Source organism: Castor canadensis, chromosome 1 (assembly GCF_047511655.1).
Source record: "Castor canadensis chromosome 1, mCasCan1.hap1v2, whole genome shotgun sequence".
NCBI lineage: Eukaryota > Metazoa > Chordata > Mammalia > Rodentia > Castoridae > Castor > Castor canadensis.
Genome location: NC_133386.1, coordinates 51,266,570 through 51,282,788, shown reverse-complemented (window position 1 = coordinate 51,282,788; position 16,219 = coordinate 51,266,570). Strand labels below are relative to the sequence as shown.

Below are 16,219 nucleotides of genomic sequence, written 5' to 3'. Positions count from 1 at the left end.
TTGGTGTCAGTTCTTTAAAGGCCTGATAGAATTCAGCAGAGAATCCATCAGGTCCTGGACTTTTCTTTTTGGGGAGACTCTTTTGATTGCTGCTTCAATTTCATTTTGTGTTATAGATCTGTTCAGGTGATTAATATCCTCTTGGTTCAGTTTTGGATGATCATATGTATCTAAAATCTGTCCATTTGTTTAAGATTTTCGAGTTTATTTGAATATAGGTTCTCGGAGTAGTCTCTGATGATTTCCTGAACTTCCATGGTGTTTATTGTTATCTCCGCTTTTGCATTCCTGATTCTACTAATTTGGGTTTTCACTCTCCTCATTTTAGTCAGGTTTGCCAGGGGTCTGTCGATCTCATTTTTTCAAAGAACCAACTTTTGTTTCATTAATTCTTTGGTTTTTTTGGTTTCTTTTTCATTGATTTCAGCTCTTATTTTTATTATTTCTCTCCTATTTGTTTGGGGATTTGCTTGTTCTTGTTTTTCTAGGAGTTTGAGATGTATCATTAGGTCATTGATTTGGGATCTTTCAGTCTTTTTAATATACGCACTCATGGCTATAAACTTTCCTCTCAGGACTGCCTTTCTGTGTCCCATAGGTTCCGATAGGTTGTGTTTTCATTTTCATTGACTTCCAGGAACTTTTTAAATTTCCTCTTTTATTTCATCAATGACCCATTGTTCATTAAGCAATGAGTTATTCAGTTTCCAGCTGTTTGCATGTTTTTTGTCTTTACTTTTGTTGTTGAGTTCTAGTTTTATTGCATTGTAATCAGATAGAATGCATGGTATAATTTCTATTTTCTTATATTTGCTGAAGCTTGTTTTGTGCCCTAGGATATGATCTATTTTGGAGAAGGTTCCATGGGCTGCCGAGAAGAACGTATATTGTGTAGAAGTTGGATGAAATGTTCTGTAGACATCAACTAGGTCTATTTGATCCACTGTATATTTTAGATCTAGGATTTCCTTGATTTTTTGTTTCGATGACCTATCTACTGATGATAACGGGGTGTTAAAGTCTCCCACAACCACTGTGTTGGAGTTAATATATGCTTATAGGTCTCAGGGTATGTTTGATGAAATTGGGTACATTGACATTGGGTGAATATAGGTTGATAATTGTTATTTCCTTTTGGTCTATTTCCCCTTTTATTAGTATGGAATATCCTTCTTTACCTCGTTTGATCAATGTAGGTTTGAAGTCTACTTTGTCAGAGATAAGTATTGCTACTCCTGCCTGTTTTTGGGGGCCACTGGCTTGGCAAATCTTCTTCCAGCCTTTCATCCTAAGCCTATGCTTATTTCTGTCAGTGAGATGCGTCTCCTGTAAGCAACAAATTATTGGATCTTCCTTTTTAATTCATTTCGTCAAATGGTACCTTTTGATGGGAAGTCCATTAATGTTAAGTGTTCATACTGATAGGTATGTGGTGATTTCTGTCATTTAGTTGTCTTAGTTGTTTGAAGGTTTGATTGTGTGTACCTAAGTTGAGGTTACTCTCTACTTTCTTGCTTTTTCTTTTCCTGTAGTTTGGTGCTGCCTGCCCTTTCATGGTTATGCTGGGTTTCACTTTCTGTGTGCAGAATCCCTTGAAGAATCTTTTGTAGTGGTGGCTTTGTGGTCACATATTGTTTTAGTTTCTGCTTATCATGGAAGACTTTTATTGCTCCATCTATTTTGAGTGATAATTTTGCTGGGTAGAGTATCCTGGGGTTGAAGTTATTTCCATTCCGTGCCCGGAAGATCTCACCCCAAATTCTTCTTGCTTTTAATGCTTCTGTTGAGAAGTCTGCTGTGATTTTGATGGGTTTACCTTTATATGTTATTTTTTTTCTTACAACCTTCATTATTCTTTCTCTAGTTTCTGCACTTGTTGTTTTAATGATGATATGCTGTGGGGTAGTTCTATTTTGATCTGGTCTTGTTTGGTATTCTGGAAGCCTCTTGCATCTGTATGGGAATAGATTTCTTTAGATTTGGGAAATTTTCTGTTATTATTTTGTTTAATATATTACGCATTCCCTTTGCTTGCACCTCTTCTCCTTCTTCAATGCCCATGATTCTCAGGTTTGGTCTTTTGATGGAGTTGTTGAGTTCTTGCATTTTCTTTTCACAGGTCTTGAGTTGTTTAACTAATAGGTCTTCGGTTTTTTCCTTTAATTACCATTTCATCTTCAAGTTCTGAGATTCTGTCTTCTGTTTGTTCTATTCTCCTGGACTGGCGTTCCATTTTGTTTTGTAATTCTGTTTCGTTCTTGTTTCTGAGGTTTTCCATATCCTGAGTCACTTCCTCTTTAATGTTGTCTATTTTTGTCCTGAGTTCATTTACCCGTTTATTCATCATGTTCTCTCTTTCACTTTGGTGTTTATACAGTGCTTCTATGGTTTCTTTTATTTCTTCTTGTGCTTTTTCAAATTCTCTATTTTTGTTGTCTTGGAATTTCTTGAGTGTGTCTCCTGTACATTTTGGTTGACCATATCCAGTATCATCTCTATAAAATTCTCATTGATTACCTGTAGTATTTCTTCTTTTAGATTGTTCTTGTGGGCTTCATTGGGTTCTTTAGCATAGCTTATCTCCATTTTGTTGGAGTCTGGATCTGAGTATCTGTTTTCTTCATTTCCCTCTGGTTCCTGTACTAATTTTTTGCTGTGGGGAAACTGGTTTCCCTGTTTTTTCTGTCTTCCCATTATTGCCCTTGGTGTTGTTATTGTCCCTGTACTGTGTGCAATTAAGTATTTTCTAGCTTGTAATAATAACAATGGTGATATTTAGAATAGAAGGGTGAGAGGAGGTTGAAAGCAAAGAAGTTAAGAAAAAGGGAAAAACAAATAAGTAGAAAAAAACAAAACAAACAAACAAAAGTTTCAAGGATATAAAGAGGGAGAGATAGTGTCCTAATCAACAGTAAGCTGAACAGGCATTAGAGAGACAGAGGATTGAAAATGAAAAATAAAATAAAGAATATATAAATGAAAAAAATCTCCAAGTTCAAATGCAATAAAATTTCGGTCTTAATAATTTTGGTGCTAATTCCTGAACCTCCAATCTTGGAGATGGTGTCTCAGAAGTAGTTTTGTCGTTGTCTCATCAAAGGGGAAATAAACAAAAAACAACACAACACAAAACAAAACAAACACCACAAAGTGTCCCAAGTTCAAATGCAATACAGTTTCAGTAAGTTTTTCAGCATGCAGGTGTAGTTCAGTTGTTGTCTCATCAAAGGATAAAAGAAAAAAAAGAGTCTGGAGACAGTTCTGTGAATGGCTATCTGAGGCTGTGGCTCACCTGCCCGCTGCTGTCAGCCTGCTGTTGCTGGATGCTTTATTTATGCTGATCTCAGGAGTGAGCTTAACACTCACCTAGACCCTCAGGCTTTGTTTAGTTAGAGTTCTCCTGGGCACCACCACCACCACTGCTACAAGCTTTCTCCTTTCCAAGCACACTGGGGGAGGTGACATTGCACCAGCTTTCTCAGGCCTGCGTGTTTATTTACAATTCACATGGGAAGTGGGTCTTCCCCCTCTCCTGTGGAGTTTTCCTCCCACCGCCACTTTTACAAGCTTTCCTGCTCTTGATTGCTGGGCGTGTGCTGCCACTCCTGCCTTCTCCAGCTGGCTTGTTTATTTACAGCTCACATGGGAAGTGGGTCTACCCCATCTCCTGTGGAGTTTTCCTCCCACCACCACTTTTACAAGCTTTCCCGCTCCTGGTTACTGGGTGTGTGCCACCGCTCCTGCCTTCTCCAGGCGGCTTGTTGTGAGGGATTTCCCCTCCCCACCTCCTTGGTGCTCAGGGTGCCCCACCCTTTTTGCTACGTGTCTTTTGTTATTGTTTATTATTCAGGTTTTTTTTTTTTTCTCTTTTTCCCTGGGTGGGGAGTCGGTCTGTCCAAGGGGCTATGGTGATCTGGCCCAGGATTGTCTGTGGGAGTACCAAGTGCCGCTTAGCTCACCTTGTGGTCCATGTCTTCCCTAGCCGTCTGGGCGCTGCCGTTTGGCTGCGGCGTGGGAACCCTCCGTTTAACATGAAGTGGAGATGCTATGCGCGGGCTGGAGGTTTGGAGGAGTCAAAGTTTTGCCTCTTCTCAGTGGTTTTTCCTGTAGGGCATATATCCACTGTCTCTCCAAGATTTTACTTTAGGAGGTATGCTTTCTGCTTCCTCCCTCTAGCCACATCTTGAATCCTTAAGTTCCTTCTCAGACCACAATTAACTTAGCTATTCTGATATGGATGAGAATTTTCTATACTATCAAATGATACTTTCTTCCCATGATGAAAATTAAGTCAGTACAGTAAAACTGAAAAGCCAAAATTAGCGGAGAACTAAGAATGAAAGTGTCATTTGGTTGTATTGTCCTACTGTCTCTGCCATGTTCCCAATACATACGTATCATCGTGCCCCTGAGCACAATGTGAATGGCCTTCCTGAAGCTGAAGTGCCAAGAATAATTTGAAGTATCTTCCTCAGAGACTATGAGCAAAATCTACAGATCTATTAAATTTGATTTAAGTCCCACTGTAAGCCTCCCTTTTAATACATTTCCACAGCTTTCAGGTATACCAAAACAACACCCATTCCACAAGAACACAGCGAGACATAAAGTGTACCTATGAAATACTGACTTTCTGAAGATGTTATAATAATTGTAAATGCTCGCACTACAAATCACAGCTCAAATCATCTTTGAGCTATGGCCGTAATTCTAATGTAAGAACTGATTAACCTTAGACTCGTACCTACATTATGATCCAAGAACTCATTCTATAACACAAATAAGGTAGATGAGAACACCTGATTTATCCTATTTCATCTATAAGTCATAATCTGTAGTTCATAATATATGAGAAATAAAATGCTAATTATTATTCTGAGTGAAAAAAATCTAAAAGTTTAAGAATGTTAAATAGAATTTTACAACAAAACTTTCCAACTGTAAGTATTTAAATTGAAGACAAATGACGGACTGATTATTTAACAGCTATGGCAAAGGGAGCTACATAAAACGTTTAGGTTTTAGGTCCTAAAGATTCCTATGAACTGCTTTCACCCAAAATAAAACTTTTTGATACAGTCAAGATACCATGCCTACAGGGATACTTGCAAACTTCCCCTACTCCAAGTTTAATGAAATTAGACTTATTTGAAAGAAAAAAAATGGCAGGCTGTAATATTATCTGGCATTTTTCATTTTTCTCATCAGAAATATTTACAAAGCAGTATAATGTTCAAGGTATGCATTATTCAGCTGGCAGAGAACTTCATTCCTTCCATACACTTCTTCCCCACAAGCATAGTGGCCAAAGTGAGAGATTTATGAAAGGCAATGATTAACACAGAGAACTCAATTAGGTAGTTGATCAACTGATCATCTTCTCATTTGCAAGAATTAACTAAAGATAACAACAAGTAAAGGACATAAGAGGCTCTTGGAACATGGGAAATTGCTTGGAAGAGAAGGAAAACAGAAATTTTAGGGCTGAGGCAAAGTGTCTATGTGATGAAAAAAGAAAAAAATGTTATCCAGAATTCAAATAAAATTAAAAAGTTAAATAATTAGATAAATGTAGAATTGCATATTAAAGTTACTGCTACAAGGCTTATAAAGAAAATACTTTTAAAAAATATTCTATGGGCTGATTATTCTAAGGAAATCAGGGAGTGACACATCAACAATTAACCACACATTTTTACTGAACACCTAAGTATAGAAAAGACTTTTTATAGGTAATATGGCTTTGAAATGAACGAAACTCAGTTTCTGCCTTTAAAAAGCTGGGGATGCAATTGGGGCACCAAGTTACTCTATAAACATAGCCGGGATGGAAATGTTTAGGGAGCCCAGAGAAGAGAGAAAATGAGAATGGTGCGGCAAGAAAAGCTTCATGGATGTGTAGCATGAATGAGGCCCGAGACTGATCACTGACACTATAAAAATAAAATAAAATAAAATAAATACATACAAAAGTACATAAAGGAAGGAAAAGAAGGAGGAGAAAGGACAGAGATGGGAAGGGAAGGTGACAAGAGAGGAGGGGAGAGGGAGGGAGAGGGGAGGGAAGGGGAGGAAGCGAAAAAGCAAAGAAAGGTTTCATGTAAGTGACTAGCACTAGACTTTCAAGAATGGACATAAATTTGCAGGGTGTGGTGATACATGACTATAGTCCCAGCTACTTGACAGGCTGAGGTGGGAGGATCACTTGAGCCCACAAGTGCTCCCTTCCTCCCCCAACAAGTATAGATATAACTTTAAAAGTCATAAATAGCAAAAGGAACCTGGAAATGGTAGAGTAGTAAAAAAAAGAAGGAAACAGTTTAAATGAAGGTATGGAAATTAGAAAAAATAAAGGATATATCCAGGAAAATCTAAATCTATTAATGGGATTGAAATACAAGGTTCACAGCAAAGAGAAAAATAGGAAATCAGCTTAGAAAAGATTGGAGATAGAATAAGGAAGTCCCTCCTCAACACCACACAAAAAGTTCATCACAGCAATGGGACTTCAAATGACTGAGCTGTACAGACATATACAATCTAGTCTTAGTATCAGATGGGCCTGGTGAAGGAGTTAAATCTTAACAACTATGCTGTCTTTTAGCTATCAACCTACTAACTCTTGTGAGATTTGATAGTTAAGAATCAGTAAGTGCAAGAGTTGCTTAAATGCTAAAACTTTAAGCAGATCCAGCTGCTCCATGTTCAGTATGATTATAGAGTGATCATATAATTTGTCATCCAAACTGAGATTATTGTAAATAAGGGCAGAGAAGCACTATTAGTAATTATGTTAGTGTAAATAGGTCCAAACTGAGTTGAATGGTTGCCTTAGTTAGAGAAAGTTCTAAATCACAGGGACAGCCTACTAGGTTCCCTCCCTTCAGTGGGAATCTCCTTTTGTGAGGCAGTGGGAGGCTGCAGCATTGGATGCTGAGATTAGTGGCTTTGACATTTTAAAGAGCTAGGCACATATTAAAAGTGAAAATAAATGTACTTTTTTTTTTTACAGTAGCAGATTTGAAGTATGAATAACTTCATGTAAATCTGTATGACATCTCTTTAACTAACAATCATAAGACAGAGGAACTAATTACTAGCCTCAGAAGCACATTTAGACTCAGGATGGTATTTCCTAAATGTCTATGCTTAATTTTTTACCCTTGAAAATAAAGTTAATTTTAAGATTATACCTATATCCCAAAACATAAAACTCTTTGTGTTAATATATTGCAGGAAAAAAAATCTGTGTTTATTGGTAAATTTACAAAAACCTCTTCATGGTTGCAGAAGACTTACAGAAGTGGTTGTAATACTTGGCCTTTAGCCTCTTGCCAAATACCATACTACATGTGTTCTTAATCACCAGTAAAACCAGATGCCCCTGTGTTGGAAATGTCAGATCCAGCTTTCAAATGCTTGGTGTTACAAAACCCTTATAGAGGAAGAAGCAATCTCACTAACGCTAACCAGAAATTAACTGAGAGACAATACAATCCTGTGGACTTGGAGAATGAAACCAAGAACTTCTAATATAAAGTGAGGACTTTCAAAAATAATTTATCCTTTTTCTATTAATTTCTTTCACTTTTTTCTTTTTGGCAATAAATTGTGCATTTTGAACCCAGGGCCTTATGCTTTGCTAGGCAAGCTTGAGCCATGCCCCCAGCCCTTTTTGCTTCAGTTATTTTGCAGATAGGGTCTTGTCCTATTTGCCTGGGCTGGCCTTGGCCTGCAATCATCCTAATCTCTGACACCCAAGAAGCTGAGATTACAGATGTGAGCCACCACGCCCAGTTTGTTTGTGGAGACAAGGTTTAACTTTTTGTCTGAGCTGACCTTGGGCCAAGATCCTCCTGATCTCTGCCTCACAAGTAGCTGTGATTACAGGCATGGACTCTGCACCTGGCCTTTCTATTAATTTTGGTCAACGCCTAAGACCCAATTAAAGAAGGGCTTGACAATGCTAAAAGAAGTTACACTTTTTTATACAAAAAAAAAAAACCCACAGAACAAAAAGTATTTTATAAAAGGTCTTGTGGGTCAGTTCTGTTGCAACTAACTCACCTCCTATTGAAGCATGAAGACAGTAATAGATAATAATGTAATGACAAGGAGGAGCTACGATCAAGTGAGTCTTTAGTAGCAAAAATGGGATTGAAGTAGTAAGACTCTGGATTTGCCTACTCCTTTTCTAAAGTAAAAGCTCCTCTGGGGGTAGGGGGGGAGAAGAAGGGGAAGAAGGCAAAGAGAGGGAGTGGGGGGAAGGGGGGAGAAATGACCCAAACATTGTATGCACATATGAATAAAAGAAATAAAAAAATAAAGCTCCTTTGTATACACAGAGCCTTAATCAATATCTGGTACAAAATGCATACTCTGTAAATGTTTACAGAGTAATCATATTATTTAATAATCAAAGAACTCTAGCAAAATGTCTAAATACTGTTCATTGAGTACTGAGACTCTTACTATGTTAGAATTTATAGTTTATTCCTCCCACTAAGTGCTTATTTTTTTAATCCTTTAAAATTAAAAAGATTAACTGTATATATAATCATAAAGCATCATTATGTCAGTCTTGAACTCTGGTCATCCAAGAGTAATGCTAATTTTCTGCATTCCTGGGACTATTCCCATAAATAAGCAATCTGATTACCTAGTATAAGGACTTATCTATTTTATTTACACCTCAATAAAAACTGATTAAAAAAAAAACAGGAATGAATAGATCCTCTCTCCATCTTACTTGTCACCCACCAGGATGTATCAGTACCTTGAGGAAAAGAGCAACAGGTAAGAAAGTAAAGATGTGGAAATCACTGGAAAGAAAGAAGGGGCGGATGGGAATGATGTAATCAAAAGGAAAAATAATGATAAGCCATTCTTATTATACTTTAACCATTCCAGTGAGAGTAATCTAATTCTAAAAAAAGACCATGATCAGCCCAAAATATCACTGGTTTCACCAAAATATTATTTATTACAGTAGGTTTTCAGGGCTACCTAAATCAGAAGCACCAATATATTTCAGGGCACCATTCCAAATCTACTCTATCAGACACCCTAGGTGAAAAGTCTCTAAAAACTACCTTTAAATTGCTCCCAAAGAAATTATTTTACTAAGTCTGAGAGAACCAGTGTATTAGAAGTTCAAACGATCACATGTGTGCACATACACATATGCATCAACTGGGTTTGCAATGTTTCCAAGTCAATAGTACAGTAGCCCTCCTTCATCTGTGGTTTCAGTTAGCTGTAGGTCAATCATGATCTGAAAATATTAAGTGGAAAAAATTTTTAATTCATAAGCTTTAAGTTGCACGCCATTCTGCATAGCATGATGAAATTTTTACACCATCTGCCCTGCCCACTATGCCCACAAATCACCCCTTTGCCCACGTACCCACCCATTAGTCATGAGGTAGTCACCTTAGATACTGTCAGAGTATTACAGTATTTATGTTCATATAACCCTTATTTTTCTTAATAAATGGCCCAAAGTACAAGAATAGTGATGCTAACAGTTCAGTTATAGCAAAGTACTTTTTTTAAATGAAAAGAAAAAAAATGTACAATAAGGTATTTGGGGACAGAGACCACATTTACATACTTTTTATTACAGTATATTAAAATTATCCTATTTTATTATTAGCTATTATTGTTCATCTTTTATTGTGCCTAATTTTAAAATTAAGCCTTATGATAGATATGCATACATATACAAAATAAAGCATATATTAGGTATGCTGCTACCATTTTAGGTATCTGTTAGGGGTTTTGGAATATATTTCTCAAAGATAAGGGGAAACTACTGTATTCAACAGTGTACAGGAAAATAAAGGTTACTTTACTTAACGGAGATGTAAGGGGCTCAGATGAGATGTCTACAAAAAATACTTAGAATACAAGAAATGCTTAATGTTTTATTGCTCACCAAGTATCACCAACTTCTACAGGAAGACAACACTAAGCAGGAAAAAAAAACTCTTGATTTCATGAAGCTCAAAGCCCTGCAATACCACTGTGACTGTTTTACCACCATATACTTCTTAGTGAATGACAGCTACTTCAATCATTAATTGTAATTGTAACTCATAATATCCTAAGAATATTTTATTTATGTGTTTTATGCTACGGTTCCTTCTTTACTTTATAAATTGTTAGTTTGTTGTAGAATTTCTAATGGGCTTACTCTGTAAATTTGATTTAATTCAGAGTTTTTTTGTAAACCAAATACTACCATATCAAAAAAAAACCAGAACAAAAGACAGTAACTACAGAGAAACAAAGCTGAGTGAAATAGGTCAATGTTCTTATCTTCATGAATTCTGTCTTTTTAAAAAGTTGTAATACAATACACATAACACAAAATTTACCATTTTACCTTTTTTGGCAACTCAATGGCAATAAGTGTGCTCGCACTGTTGTGCAAATCACCACTATGCACCTCCAGAACTTTTCCATCATCCCAAAGTGAGGTTACCCATCAGATAAGAAATTCCAACTCCCTGTCCTTTCAGTCCCTGAGAGTCACTATTCTACATCATGAATTTGACTATTCTAGACATCTCATGTACGTGGAATCATATACTGTCATTCCTTCCTGAGTTTTTCCTAATTTTTACTGCATGTCTAGACACCAAGCACTGAGGACACAAAGACTGGCAGCATACTAATCTGCTCTCAAGAAACTCATACTGTAAAAGGGAAGCCAAACAGAAAACTTCTCACATCATGTTATAACTGCTCAAGCAGAGGTATAAAATACAATGGGGGGACTGGAAGTATGCCTCAAATGGTAAGAGCACCTGCTTTGCAAGTGCAAAGCACTGAGTTCAAACCCCAGTATTAGTAACAAACACACAAAAAAATATAATAGTGGCAAAAAGGCCTCATTGAAGGCAGTCAGGAGAGGCTTCAAAATGAAGGTAATCTCTCAGGACAGTATTGATGTGTGAAGAATTCAGCAAATGGGCAGTCATTCTATACATAAAATAGCATATATTCATTCAAGCACTTAATGAAGGATGATATGCTAGATACTCTGCACACCTGGAACAGCCAATGTTTCCTGCTTTCTTTAAGCTATCAGCATATACTAAGTCTTGAGAGATGCATTTGAGCAAGACCAAGCAGTACTGACCAGACTCAGTGATTGAGAAGGAAACAGAAGATGAGGTTGATAAAGTGCTAGATCATGAAAAAGCTTTATGCCACCCAGAGTCTTACTTATTACTGCAGGGAGTTTGAGAACTTTAAAATATGTGGTGCTTGGTAAAGGTACACATTCCTAGGATAACCCCAAAGGTTTTTATTTCCTGTATGTGGTTGGTGTGGACCCTAGGAAACTCAAACTCACTCACTCTCACTCTCTCTCTCTCTCTCTCTCTCTCTCTCTCTCTCTCTCTCTCTCTCTTTATATATATATATATATTTTTTTTTTTTTGGGGGGGGAAGGGAGATGGGACTGGGGTTTGAACTCAGGGCTTCCTGCTTGCAAAGCAGGTGCTCTACCGCTTCAGCCACAACTCCAGTTCATTTTACTCTGGTTATTTTGGAGATGAAAGTCTCATGACCTATTTGCCTGGACTGGCCCCGAATTGTGATCCTCCCAATCTCAGGCTCACAAGTAGCTAGGATTACAGGCATGAGCCCAGCTGGAATCTGTGTTTTTAATGAGAGTTCTATATGATTCTAAGACATGGACTTAAATGGACTACATTTTGGGAAATACCTCTAAAATATAGGAAACTAATTATGGCCCCAAGCAGTAGAATAATGTCAATAGGTTGGTTATATTTTAACATTTAATTACTAATAAATGATTTTATTTAAAAAAAATACAAAAAAGACATTACTGACATCTACCATCTAGAGATAATTATTTCACATTTATTTTTATTGTACACATTTTTAAGAGGATTATACTGTACAAACTATTTTAAGCCTATTCTTCACTTAGTAAAAAAAAGGGAGCATTTTCCTCTTCTATTCTTCCTACGACTAATGATAACTGCACACCACATACACATAACCACCCTCATGGTTGAACATTTAGGTTATGAGTAATTTTTTATGTACTTTGCTACCTTGCACCACTGCTGATTTAGTTGAAATTTGGGTTTTAGAAAGATCACTCGTGGGCTGGAGGAGTGGTTCAAGTTATAGAGCGCCTGCCTAGCAAGTGTGAGGTCCTGAGTTCATGCCCCAGTACTGCCAAAAAAAGAAAAAGAAAACAGGGAGAAAGATCACTCATTACAAGTGCTAAATCTGAAAAGAGATGAAATTAGAAGTAAGATGGGAGGTTGTTATATGATCCAAGAAAATATAACAAGAACTTGGGCCAGGTATAGTGGCTCACACCTGTAAATCCCAGCTATGCAGGAGGCTTAGGTTAATGGCTCCAGCCTAGCCTGAACAAAAAGTCAGCAAGACTCCCGTCTCAACAAATAAGCTGGGCATGATGATTCATGCCTGTAATCCAAGCTATCCAGGAGGCATAGGTAGGCGGATCTTGGTCCAAGGTCAGCACTAGGCAAAAATTCAAGACTCTATCCAAAAAAATAATCAATGTAAAAAAGGACTGGAGGTATGTGGTTCAAGCAGTAGAACACCTGCCTTGCAAGTGTGAGCCCTTGAGTTCAAACCCCAGTACCACCTAAACAAACAAACAAACAAACAAATATATCTTAGACAGATGGGAGTAGCTCAGTAGTACAGTGCTTGCCTAACATGCATAAGGCTCTGGGTTCCATCTCCAGCACCTCAAAAACAAACAAGTAAATAAATAAACAACAACAGAAAAGGGCAGAGAATAGATCTGGAAGTCCACAATGTACATGTAACAAAGAGGTTGTCACCTGTTTAAAATTATAAACAAAGAAATAATTCTCTTTCTTCAGTAAATATTTACCAAAATCCTGTAATGTATCAAAGAATAACTAGTGAGAAAAATATATTGGGATAAAAGAACATAATGCATTTTTCACTTTTCTTATGTATACATGTACAAGTGTAGTATCAGGGTTCCAATCACATTTAATTTATAACCCTTTTTTTTTTTTGATGACAAGGATTGAATCCAGGGTTTCATACATGTTAGACAAGCACCATACCACTTAGCCACACCCCTTGGCCCAAAAATCTTCTATTTTTATCAGAGGAGTATCTACAATTCCAGAAGCAGAGCCAGAAAGAGTCATAGTTGTGAAACAGAAGCTAGATCCTTTGTTCTCAAGTGCATGCTGGGATTTCATGGGAATTTAACACACTGAACATGAGACTGCCCATGATCAAGATTACTTCAACTTTTACAAGGAATCTGTTGTATACTGGGCTTTCTGCCAAAAAAAGTAAATGCTTCATGCATTTTGCTCTTTATCTTTTTATGTGGCCATTCTCCCATTTCAGCCTGGAGATGTCCCCATTTCAAAACCCATCAAACAAAACAAATTTTCCTCTCTTAGAAACAGCATAAAGTATCATGACAAGAAATTCTATTAGGTAAAGTTAAGGCCATATAAAAATGCTTACAATGAGCCAGTTCTCCCAAACGACTTTTTCCCCTAGATACTAATGCCCATTCCAGTCTATGACCATACCTCCCTGAACACGCCCAATCTCATCTAATACCCATTTCACAATATTAACCTTCAGATTTCAAGTGTCTAAATTAAAATTTTTAGACACTTGGATCAGACAAAGCTAAATATTCTTGTTTTAGTGTCTGACACAACTTAATTGATATAAACTGTGTAAGACACTATTTCCTTTTAATATAACATTACTTCTTAACTTAACTACTAATATACAAGTTGAGCATCCCTAATCAGAAAATCTGAAACTTTTTGAGCACCCACATGAGGCTCAAAAGATTCTGGAGCACTTCAGAGTAGTATCTGGTCTGTAACTATGTCCATACTCCTCCTTATTAAATATGCAAAAAGTGTACACAAAGGAATCTCCTGTGTATTGCCAGCATCTATAAAATTCATGGCAAGCCAACTTCACAGTTTTTGACTTGAAATACCATGTAAATATTAGTCAAATGAAATCTGGGGCATCTATACTAATAACAGACAAGACATAAGAACAAGGAATAAGGATTTCACCATACAATAATAACAAATCCAAAGTATTTATGGACCTAACAAAATGTCAAAACACATGAGAACAGCTGACAGAACTGGAAAGAGAAATAGACAAAGCTATACATTGTAGACTTCAACACTCCTCTACAGGTACTTGATAGAACAAGTAGGTGATGAACACAGAAAATTTCAACTTTAGGAGAGTAAGGTGAGGGTGTATGGTTGATGAACTTCATATACTTATATGAAACAGAACAAAGAAACCTTTTGAGATTGCTTTAAGTGGGGCGAGGAGCAGGGTTGAGGGGGAGAGACACACGATGGGGGCAACGTAACTAATGTAACAATAAGTCTAATCAGAAATGGCACTTATGAACTCCTGTAACAAATATATCCTAATAAAATTAACATAAAACATAAAAACCCTCAAAACTTCAATTTTACTAGTAATGGAAAAATATGTACAAACTTACAACAAGAGGTTCAAATTAAGTTTTAAATTACGAATTTAAAATACAAAGCCAGGCACTGATGGCTCATGCCTATAATCCTAGCTACTCAAGAGGCAGAGATCAGGAGGATTGCGGTTCAAAGCCAGCCTGGGCAAATAGTTCACAAGACCCTATCTTAAAAAAACCCATTATAAAAAAGGGCTGGTGAAGTAGCTCAAGGTATAAGCCTTGAGTTCAAACCCCAGTACAGCAAAAAAAAAAAAAAAAAAAGAATTTAAAATATAAAGCCTGACAATTCTAAATATATACCTCAAGGTATAAGCCTTGAGTTCAAACCCCAGTACAGCAAAAAAAAAAAAAAAAAAAAAGAAGAATTTAAAATATAAAGCCTGACAATTCTAAATATATACCTCCATACTTCTAGTGGAAGGTATAACTTGGTACAACCACTTTGGAAAACAATTTCGCATTACTTAATAAAGTATGTGTGTATAGATATTTATAATTCAAAATTCTTATGAAGAGTAACAAATCCAGATTCATTCGGCAGTTTAAAAAAAAGACAAAAATCAACAGAACCATGAAGTATAAGTATAACACCTGTTAGGCCCAATTAGACACGAAGACTCACACAACCTAAAGAGGACACAACAGACACTGGCTGTACTTCTTGGTAAGATATAAAACATGATGTGCCATGCCAGCAGGATGGTGTCATTCAGGGGTCCTCACAGCATTTTGGGGGCTATTTCATTGGCCTCCTCAGGTGGCATATAAAATGTAGGAGAATGAGAGCACAAAGACTGGTGCAGTAGCTACTCTAGATTGGAAATTTCAAACAGCAACTAGAATCTCTACTCCCATATATACCAGCTTCCTAAGTCTCAGCAAGAGACTTTCTCAATCACGAGGTATCACACCCAGGGAAGCCCAAAGCCATACCTCTTGCCCTTGTATTTACAGTTCATCTACAATATCTACAATCCTCCCAGTCTTTATGTAACTTACTAATTATGTACCATTTTTACCACAAAGTGTTTGCTTACACAATGAACATTCTACCTTATCAAGTCTCCAAGCGAATAAAGCTAGAAAAAACCAAAACTATCCAGAGAGAAGAAAGGCTAATGTCAACCCTGCAATTATACCAAAGAAGGAGAACCAATTTAGAACTCTAAACTATAGTGTATCTATTAATTAGTATATCTCATTGAAATCTAAATTGCCAATGTATAAGATATCATAAAGTTTTGTACTACTAAGAAAGAAAAAAGAGCCAGGCACAGTAACATATGCCTATAATCCCAGTACCTGGAAGCTGGAGACAGGGGAGTCTCAAGTTCAAAGCCAGCCTGGGCTACATAGCAAGATATCTCCTCTCAAAAAACAGAAACACAAACAAAAAAAGACTTTGCCAATTAAATATAGTAGACCACCAATTATAAGACAGATCCTAGCTGCTGAGCATGTAAAAATGGAAAGAAAATATACTTTTTAAAATGAATGAAATACATAAGGCTTCTCCCAATTTTTCACCAAAATATTTTAAGATATACAACCCTATTCTCTATCTTAGAGACATGGTCAGCTCTGACAGAAACCAGTCTCATACTAAAATGTCCTAAAATATCTAAGGTTATTTCTCTCACTCAATTCTTCATTTGCTCTAAAAAT

At 36.8% G+C, this 16,219-nt stretch overlaps 1 protein-coding gene across 15 annotated transcripts in view; it reads right to left on the bottom strand.

Moving 5' to 3' along the window:
* Positions 1 to 16,219, bottom strand: part of Rev3l (REV3 like, DNA directed polymerase zeta catalytic subunit) — a 172,848-nt gene that overhangs the window by 137,120 nt on the left and 19,509 nt on the right. For 3 of the 15 annotated variants that reach the window (XM_074076520.1, XM_074076557.1, XM_074076564.1), the window contains exon 2: positions 3,960 to 4,104. The exons of 10 other annotated variants lie outside the window; for them this stretch is intronic. The gene's annotated coding sequence lies outside the window, so the exon portion shown is untranslated. Of the gene's footprint in view, positions 1 to 3,959; positions 4,105 to 9,179; positions 9,251 to 16,219 lie in introns of those variants that run through there. 2 more of the 15 variants (XM_074076530.1, XM_074076538.1) reach the window with 2 other exon arrangements.